The sequence below is a fragment of the Bos javanicus genome, chromosome 12 (assembly GCF_032452875.1).
Source record: "Bos javanicus breed banteng chromosome 12, ARS-OSU_banteng_1.0, whole genome shotgun sequence".
Taxonomy (NCBI): domain Eukaryota; kingdom Metazoa; phylum Chordata; class Mammalia; order Artiodactyla; family Bovidae; genus Bos; species Bos javanicus.
In genome coordinates, this window is record NC_083879.1 from 48,264,637 (window position 1) to 48,274,439 (window position 9,803).

The window sequence follows — 9,803 nt, forward strand, 5'->3', positions numbered from 1 at the left end:
TGACTGGTGTGAGGTAGTACCTCATTCTAGTTTTGGTTTGCATTTCCCTAATAATGAGCAATTTTTTTCACATCTTTGTTAGCCATCAACATGTCTTCTTTGGAGAAATGTCTGTTTAGGTCTTCCACTCAGCTTTTGATTGGGTTGTTTTTTCTTTTAAACATTTATTTGGCTACATTAGGTCTTAGTTGGAGCACATGAGATCTTCATTGCATCATGTGGCTTTCACATCTTTATTGTGGCTTGCAGACTATATAGCTGTGCCACACAGGCTGAGTTGCTCCACTGCATGTGGGACCTTTGTTCCCCAACCAGGGATCAAACCTGTGTCCCCTGAATTGCAAGGTGGATTCTCAACCACTGGGCCACCAGAGAAAAGCAAGTTTTCTTTACTCACAGACCTCCTCTTTCTTTTTCTAGCCATCAACAAAATCTCACTTCCCAGATGTACATTCTTCAAAAAACACAAAAATCTTACTCAAGTCTTATGCATATTTATATCTTCTGAATAGCTGTACTTTCATAGTTTTTAGTCTTTTTTTCCTGAACCCACTTCTTGCATTTATTCATTAGTCTGACAAACTTTTTTGGAACATCTATTTAACACACTGACAGGCAGTTTGGAATGGCGAAGAGAGGGACAGCTTTGGAATCTATCTATCTGATGGGTCAAGGTTAGGACCCAGCTATGATAGGTGATGTTACTGAAAGGAGTGTGGGGGTCTGGCTGATCCCTGCTCAAAAGCTAATAAATAGGCCAGGTTGGTGGAAAGGAAGGTTTGCTTTATTCCAGATGCTTGCAACTGGGGGTGGTGGTGGTAGAGGGTGGTGGGTGTCTGTCCAAAGGCTGACTCCTCCCCTTGTCTGCCGACAAGCAGGGGGTGAGGGCATTTATAGATAGAGTGGTGGTGGGGGGAGCTACATGCAGAAACAGCACAGTCATCTCTAACAGTTATCTTCAAATTGGTCATCAGAGGTCTGACCAGGATCATCTTGATAGTTTTAGGTACAGTTTATCTTCAGTTCCAGGTCCGTTTGTTCGTATCCCTTTGTGGCCTGTTCTTGGAGTTGTGGCAGCTCAAGTCCTAGGTATAGTCTGGTCATCATGTAGTTAACCTTTCCACTTGGGGTTTTAGTATCTGTAAGACAGCTCACAGGATATGGCTCAGAATATTATCTATAGTCCTTGAGAATGAGCTAAAGGTCCTGGACTATGCTTAATGACTACATTATTATTATTTAGTCTCCTTTGACTATTATCCTTTGTTTCAGCATTTCTCACTTCTCTGATTAAACTTATTCTTTGACTAAATTTTTCCACAGACAAAAGCTAGGCAGAGGATGTGGTGGAGGAGGCAATGTCCATAGGGTCCCGCTTCATTTCAGTAACAACTCAGTGACCTTGGACAAATTGTTTAACCAGCTTGAGCCTTAGTCTTCACTGGTGAAAGGGGGTCAAAATGTTTGTCCCACAAGGTTCTTGTGAGGGTTCGAGGCAATATCTCCTAGGATCTGGCATGCACAGGCACTCAAGAAAGGTAGCCATTTGGGCTCTTTTCCTTATTCTGTTGCAAATGCACTGGGCTGCTTTAATTTTGGACTACTGTGTCCAAGGAAATGGAGAAGGCGATGGCACCCCACTCCAGTACTCTTGCCTGGAAAATCCAATGGATGGAGGAGCCTGGTAGGCTACAGTCCATGGGGTCGCTGAGGGTCGGACACGAATGAGTGACTTCACTTTCACTTTTCACTTTCATGCACTGGAGAAGGAAATGGCAACCCACTCCAGTGATCTTGCCTGGAGAATCCCAGGGATGGGGGAGCCTGGTGGGCTGCCATGTATGGGGTCGCAGAGTCGGACATGACTGAAGGGACTTAGCAGCAGCAGTAGCAGCAGTCCAAGGAAAAAATTCAAAGCAAAGTATCTTTGAGTTCTTTTTTACTTTCGCTGCTTATTCTTGCTTTCTATATATTTTAATTTCAGAATCTCATTTCATGCCTAACTAGACTCTGACTCTCCCCAGTTCCTCCCAGAGTGCCTGCCTGTTCTCCAGATTGTGGTGAATTTGCATCAGCTGACAAGGATACATGGAGGGCTATCCCTGCTTCCTCGGCGAGTTCACCTTGATGCAGACAATATTCCTTAGTCCTTTCTTCCAGATTTATAGGTGGTCATAATGATAAGGAAGCAGAAGCTTTATTTTATGAAATAACTTTGTCTCTGATTTTAGAGAAAGAAATGATTTCTTAAGAAGGCTCTTTATTCCAGTGTAAAGATTCTAAAAGGCATAAAAGATATTTCTTGATTAGCAGAGAAATTTTTTATCTTTTGCTCTGTTGTTGGCTACAAAATAGTTCAATACTACTTAGTTGCAACATAATATAAAATCCAGCTGCTTGCTTTCTTCTTGCTATCTTATATTTTTAATGTTTGGCTGTTGTTTTAGTTTTGGGTTGTTTTTAGAAGTCTGTTAAATGAATGTTGCATCTTGATTTCAAAATGGAAGAAGAAGCTTCTATATAACACAGGGAACTCAGCTCAGTGCTCTGCGATGATTTAGAGGAGTGGGAAGAGGGTAGTGGGAGGGAGGTTCTAGGAGGAGGAGATACGTGTATATTTACAGCTGATTCATGTTGTTGTCCAGCAGAAACTAACACAACATTGTAAAACAATTTTCCTCCAAACAAAAAGAAAAAATAATCTGTCAAATAAATATTGCACCCTGATTTGAAAATGGAAGAAGAGAGAATCATTTCCAGAACAAAGATGAGAAACAAAGAGAGAGAGAAGAGAAAAAGATGTGAGTTGTCAGGGGGCTAGGAATCACTGATTTTTACTACATCAGAGTTTTCAAAGCACCAGAACTGTAAAGAGCTTGGCACCCAATGCCTGGGGTAGTGTAATAATCAGTATCTGTTGAGTGACTGATGGGAGTTACTGGCCCTCTCTAGTTCTCTATCTAAGAGATACCTTTTCCCCTTTTCCCTTTATTATAACCTCTTAAGCCTAGAGCTTCTAGTCTCCCTGGAGGGTGGACACATACTATCCTACACCTGTCCTTCTTATGAAAGACACACCTGGCTCAGGGCCCAGCGCCCACTACCTTAGGGCAGGTTAGCAGCCCACCTGGTGGGAGCACCTTGTCTGCAGACTTAAACATGCCGCTCCGCAGTTCTCCCCATAGGGGATTTTAAATCTAGATTTCTGGAAAACTTGAAAGAAGTCTCTTCTCTACTAAAAAGGCAAATCTTATTTTCTAGTACAGGCTTACAACTACATACAAGCTAAGTCAATTCCCATCTGATCTTTGAGAGTATGTTTCAGTGGGTGCCAGTCTCAGAGGGAAATAGTGGATGAGATGTGTTTAATGATCTTCTTTACAAAATGTGAATCTTCAGACCTGTTTATCCCATGGTGAGTTCATTGAGATAAGTAGACCCAAGGGTTAATTTGTATCAACCAGAACTACAGCAATCCAGGATTTGGACTCAGCAGAGGTGGGAGGTATGGGTTCCTGTCAAATATACTGTTCATTGATCTTTTTTTTTTTAATGCAAAATTTCAATTTCATTAGGTTATTTGTGGAACACAACTTAAACACACACACAGTTTAAAGTATGGTGTAGTTATAGGAGGCTTGTTGAGATACACAACAGCTCAATGCCCCTGTATTCCATTTCCTTAATGGAAACCATTTTTTAGCTCACATACCTGTTTATTTTGGTATTTACTTCCAGAGGGCTAAAGGACACAATTATCTCACTACTTCTTAATTTTGAAGTTGCAGACATTACTTACCTACTTACGCTTTACTTTTTGACTTTCCACTTTGGAAAATAAGGACTTGGGTCTCTTTCACCTTCCGTCATTCACCTCTTGTTCCCCATTGTCCTACTATAGTTATAACACTACTTAGTTCATTCTTTAGGGTTGTATTAGTGTGATTGTGAAAACACTGGCAGCTGAATTCTATAGTAAAGTGTAATTGCTGTTCTTTCTCTGCACTACTTTTTGGTTTTCCATGGAATTAGTTATTGTTATTCACTCAAGCCCAAATTTATGCCTTTAGCACAACTGTTATTTTGTCAGTTCCACTTTCAAAAGATGTCTCCTCTGGAGATGACCAATCTCTCTAGTATGGACCAGCCTCCCCACTTTTGATGCTCCATTGTCATCTTGAGAATCTGTCTTCACTATAATTCTGAGGATTTCCTTCTGTCCCTCTTGTGTTGGATTCTTTCCTTCCTGGACTCTAGGTCTTCTTTGTTCTTTTCATGGAGGACATCTTCTGGTCACTTCCTGCCTGGAGCACTGAGTCTGGAGAAATCAGACTTTATTTTCCCCAGAGATGAGTCTCTAGTTATAAAGTTCTCCTCAAAGTTTTTTTTTTTTTTTCTAATGTTTTAATTCTTATTTCTAATTGGAGGAAAATTGCTTTACAATGTTGTGTTAGTTTGTGCTGAAAAGAATTCTAACTGCAATGTACAGCACAGAATTAAAATGATCACACACATACACATATACACACTTGCACGACCACATACCTTCCTATTGGTAAAGTCTAGAAGTCAGAGTCGAATGGAAAGATTGTTGTAAAAATATTAACACACTAATCATCATAGATTATTGCTCTAAGAGATATGCTGAAAAATTAAAATAGTAAACATTTTCCAAGAAAATGAAGGTACAATATTCTGAAGGGCAGCATCTTTCAGTAGTCCTTCTAATAGTCTTGTGGTTTCATTTCTTTTGCTCAAGTCAATAATGCAAATGTTAAGCTCCCTTTCTCTATTACTGCCCCTTAAAAGTAAGTTGATACTTTGAAGCTTTTAAATGAGCATAAATGGTTTTCAGGCATATTCATTTCTGTTTTTTACTAGCCAGGGAAACCCTAAGGGTGGGGAGTCATGCCTTCTTTGTAACTCCTTGCAGCTCCTGTACAGTCCATTACGGGCTGAGAAAGATTTTTGCTTTTCACTTGGGAATCCAAGAGTTGGTCAGTAGTTGTCTACAGAAATGAACAAGAAATAAGCATTGTTTATAAGCATTGCTTACATGAGAAAACTGGTACAGCTTCTACACTATGTACTTAAAGTACATTTTCAAAGCCCACATTGATGCTGAGACTCAGTATTATAAACTAAGGATTCTATGAGATGTCTTTGTACAGGGCTATTTTACTTAAAATTAGTAACATTGTCCCTTTGACTTCAATGGTCAAAGAATCAACTAAAATGAGAGTTGAGTTTGAGACCATTCATTCTCTCCCACTCCATGAATTTCAAATTGCTTGGGATGCCCGATTTACAGATAGCCAATAAAATATGGTTTTCTAAGCTATAAATTGGTAGGCAACTCAGAAAACGCATGTAGGTCATCTTCCATCCCAAACTTGGTGGAGCAAATTGCAATGGATGACTCATTTCTCGTGGATCCAGCATGTTAAATCAATGAGCATGTTTGCTCGAACCTTGTCTCCTAATGAGCTGATACAAATAGAACGTTTCTTATGCATCCAGATGGGATTATTTTGGAAAGTAAACCGATGCACATGCCCACACAAAATTCCTCTGCTATCTCTGGCCAGATTCTGTTAGCTGCTCACTGAGATGATTTACCAGCAATTCTTAATATTACTGGCTCCATACAAGTTCCTCCAAAAGACAAATCATTCTATTTTGCTTTGCTCAATTTAATAATACCATGTATAATATTTTCTAGATATTGTGAATTTATGTCTGTACCCATGAATGTGGGAGAGGTTTAAGTTTTATTACTGTAGGTGGAATTAATTTAATATGATTATTTGACTTGGGACTATTTATGTCAATAATTGCTAGCAAAATTATGTCACTAAGTTTATTGCCTTTAGTATGTAAAACTCACAAGGCACCAAGAAAAAGCATACAAAAAACCAAAAGAAAAAAGTAATTTGCTTTGACTATGTAAATTGGAATACCTTCCGGAGGGCAATTTTTCAAGTATATTTTCAAAAGCCCTAAAAAATATACTTTCTGTGCCACCCACAGTTACATCTCCAAGATCATATCCTACAGAATTAATTAATAATGGTTATCAGATCTTATAAGATATTTTGTTGCAATGCTATTTATTAAAAACAGATGCAAAAAACTTGACATAAACTCATGTTCACAAAGAGGGAATTGATTCATGCTAGCTCAGATTTTCTAAAAGCCAGAAGCCAAGATAAAATAAGTGATACTATAGATTTATTAGGATAAATGCCAGTGAGGGAAGATGAAGAGGGACAGCCAGTGGACCACAATGCATGTCTTATACTTTTGAAAGAGAAAGGAAAGGAAGAAGGGACTTTCCTGACAGCTCAGTTGGTAAAGAATCTGTCTGCAATATGGTAGACACAAGAGATGCAGGTTTAATCCTTGAGTTGGGAAGATCCCCTGGAGAAGGAAATGACAACCCATTCCAGTATCCTTGCCTAAAAAAATCCCATGGTCAGAGGAGCCTGTTGGGCTACAGTCCGAAGTGTCACAAAGAGTCAGACACAACGGAGCAGGAGCATGAGACAAGACAAGGGAAGACAGGGGTCTTAGAAGCTCAGCTGAACAGTTTTGGCAAGGTTGATAGACAGTCCTCAAGCCAAAGTTGCCTATCAAAGAAGTTCTGTGTCTCTCAGAAATGCTCCTGGGAAATACAACGTTTGCTCAAACCCAGCAGTAGATTCAGAGAGCAGCAGCTGAAGCCATCAGTCAATTACATTCCATGCAACAGGAGATTTGAGAGGAGCATTTTCATGGCCTCCATGCATTAAATAAGTTTTGACACCACCACAAATGAATTTAATCCTTAAAGTGAGATTGATGAATAATTGTTGCCAGGGAAACATGCTTGTCACTTATTTTTATAACTTTACATTTCAATTTAGAATTAAAATATTAATTTACTTACAATTCTAATTAATCTAATATTCTTTATCATACACATAAAGTAGTCACAGATCACTATTACATCTTTTACAATTTGGGACAAGAAGACAACTGAGATACAAAATCACACTAACAGAATTGTCACTGGAAAAACAATTCAGTTACTCACGTTTGCTATCATTTTTGCTTTCCTAACCTGTATTGGAGAAGGCAATGGCACCCCACTCCAGTACTCTTGCCTGGAAAATCCCATGGACCGAGGAGCCTGGAAGGCTGCAGTCCATGGGGTCGCTGAGGGTCGGACACGACTGAGCGACTTCACTTTCACTTTTCACTTTCACGCATTAGAGAAGGAAATGGCAACCCACTCCAGTACTCTTGCCTGGAGAATCCCAGGGACTGGGGAGCCTGGTGGGCTGCCGTCTATGGGGTCGCACAGAGTTGGACACGACTGAAGCGACTTAGCAGCAGCAGCAACCTGTATTGCTAAGCCATAATCACAACAAAGACAAAGAAACTTTTAAAATTCAAAGTAGAGCAAGGGTCAGTCATACGTGAATATTAGATTGAGGAAACTATTCTAGTTAAAGTATAAGACTGTAACTGAGGCTATTGCTTTACAGTATTTACAAATAAAATGTGTTTTATATTCTGGAAAAGAAATGATGTAGGTGTGGTGGGTACAATGTTGAGTAGAGGAAAACAGTTTGTTGATTGCTTGGCCTGTAGGGAAGGTAAGAATTACAGAGTGCCATGGGCTTCCCTGATAGCTCAGTTGGTAAAGAATCCACCTGTAATGCAAGAGACCCCAGTTCGATTCCTGGGTCAGGAAGATCCACTGGAGAAGGGATAGGCTATCCACTCCGTATTCTTGTGTGTCCCCTGTGGTCCAGCTGGTAAAGAATCCGCCTGCAATGCGGGAGACCTGGGCTTGATCCCTGGGTTGGGAAGATCCCCTGGAGAAGGGAAAGACTACCCACTCCAGTATTCTGGCCTAGAGAATTCCATGGACTGTATAGTCCATGGGGTTACAAAGAGTCGGACACAACTGAGCCACTTTCAAAAAAAAAAAAAAAAGAGAGAGAGAGAAATAGCAGTTTACATTATGATGTCGGAGATTTATCACCCTGACCAAGGCCATATGTTCAGGAGAGATCAGCCCCCCAAGAATGAGGAGATGAAGTGGAGAACAGGAAAGCCATCCCACTGAGGTAGGACTTTATATCTGCCCAGTCTGTTCCACATTCCCACACATCCATCTGTGAAGCACATCATTCCCTGATGAGTAATCATGGCTGTGATGATGACCTCTGTAAACATGCCAGTTTGCAATTAGCTACTTCAGATTGAAAAATGGAATTTTAGGGCTGGAAGCAGCCTTAGACTATTCCCATAATTCTCTATGAACAAGAGTCCTGCAGTCAACTAAGTTTAGATATTTCATATTACCACCTCCCCTCCAATCCATGATCGTAATTAGTGTATTAAGAGATGTTCCCAATCCTGTCATAAAACTCCATTTAACTTTAATACAGTACTTCTTAAAGATAAATAAAAGTAAAAATCTATCTTCACATAATACCTAATAACTCAGTGTGTTCATGAACACACTGTAGGAAACCAGAATCTTTATTCTATCTTTTCATTCTTACGGGAGAACTTTGAGGCTAAAGGGGGTCAACTTACCTGTCCAAGGTCACACAAATGGGGACTGGAAGACTGGGTCCTGAGACCAAGGCTGGCTGGCTCAGCAGAGATCCTTATCCTATCCATAGCCCACTCTTCCTACTATTAAAGTTGATATGACCATTTTTACCATCTTTTTCAGATAAGGTAGTTAAACTTAAGCAGACCTTTGGGAACTTGAATAAAGACATTCAAAACAGCTACTTCAGAAAGTATTCGAATTATTTTGAAGTATACCAAAGAGCAAGTGGGAAATAAGATTTATTGTCTTTTTCCTTCCTCCTCAGCTACTGTTCTCGGGATGGTTTTACATTATTGGTCAGAAGAGCAAGCTTCCTTGAGGAGCTGCTACTGAGCAGCAATTTATTCATTGCTTCTGAAATGATTTTGAGTTATGTTTCTTTTATTGGATCCCATATTGGAATGCTCCAGAGTGTGCTGCTTTTCGTTTGATGCTTTTAGAGCTATTATGGAGGCAACCATTTGGCCAAGTGGAAAGCAGATGAAAAAGCAACCATCTAAATGTGTGCTTTGGGATGATTGCAGATTCTTTATCTCCTATGGGAAACTGAACAGCTGTACCCTCAGGTTGCCCCTTCTCCTGCCTCGAAGTCTGAACTATGTTCCCAGAAGATTTGAGATAGATTGATGTGAGGGTGTGCAGGCTGGGGGGTCAAACCATAGGCTAACTGGCTCTTCTAGTTGTTGATGTTTTTGTTAAAGTTTCCAGTGATCTTGATGCCTCATGTTGAGTAAGAGATTCAAGAATGTAGCCAGGTCGCTGGACTGGATCCAACTACACAGATTCTGAAGCTCCGCTGGGCTTGCACCAAGAAACACAGGTGGTCTCACCGAGCCACTTCCATCTCAGTCCAGCCCAAGAAGAGCAGCAAATACCTGGGTGTGTTTATTATTCTCTAACAAATATTTTCCCATTTATTTCACTTTTAAAACAACCAAAGACAAAGCTTATTCAGCTGTAAAAATGAATTTATGTCTTGATTCAGTTGACTTTTGTATCTTTCTCAGTAAAAGGGAAAAGAGAAAGTGCTGGGAAATAACAGTTATTGACACAAGGGCATCAGTTAACGAGTCCTGAAAAGAAAGCGTAGCCTGACATTTTTTTTGTGGAGGGAGGTAGGGGGTCTCCTGGCTTCTTCGATTATTTCTGGACTGTTCCACAAAGACCCTCCACATGTTTGTTTCCACAG

The 9,803-nt window shown here is 40.1% G+C and overlaps 1 long non-coding RNA gene across 1 annotated transcript in view; it reads left to right on the forward strand.

Moving 5' to 3' along the window:
• LOC133258468 (uncharacterized) overlaps positions 1-9,803 on the forward strand; it is a 76,234-nt gene that overhangs the window by 16,265 nt on the left and 50,166 nt on the right. The window lies entirely within an intron of this gene.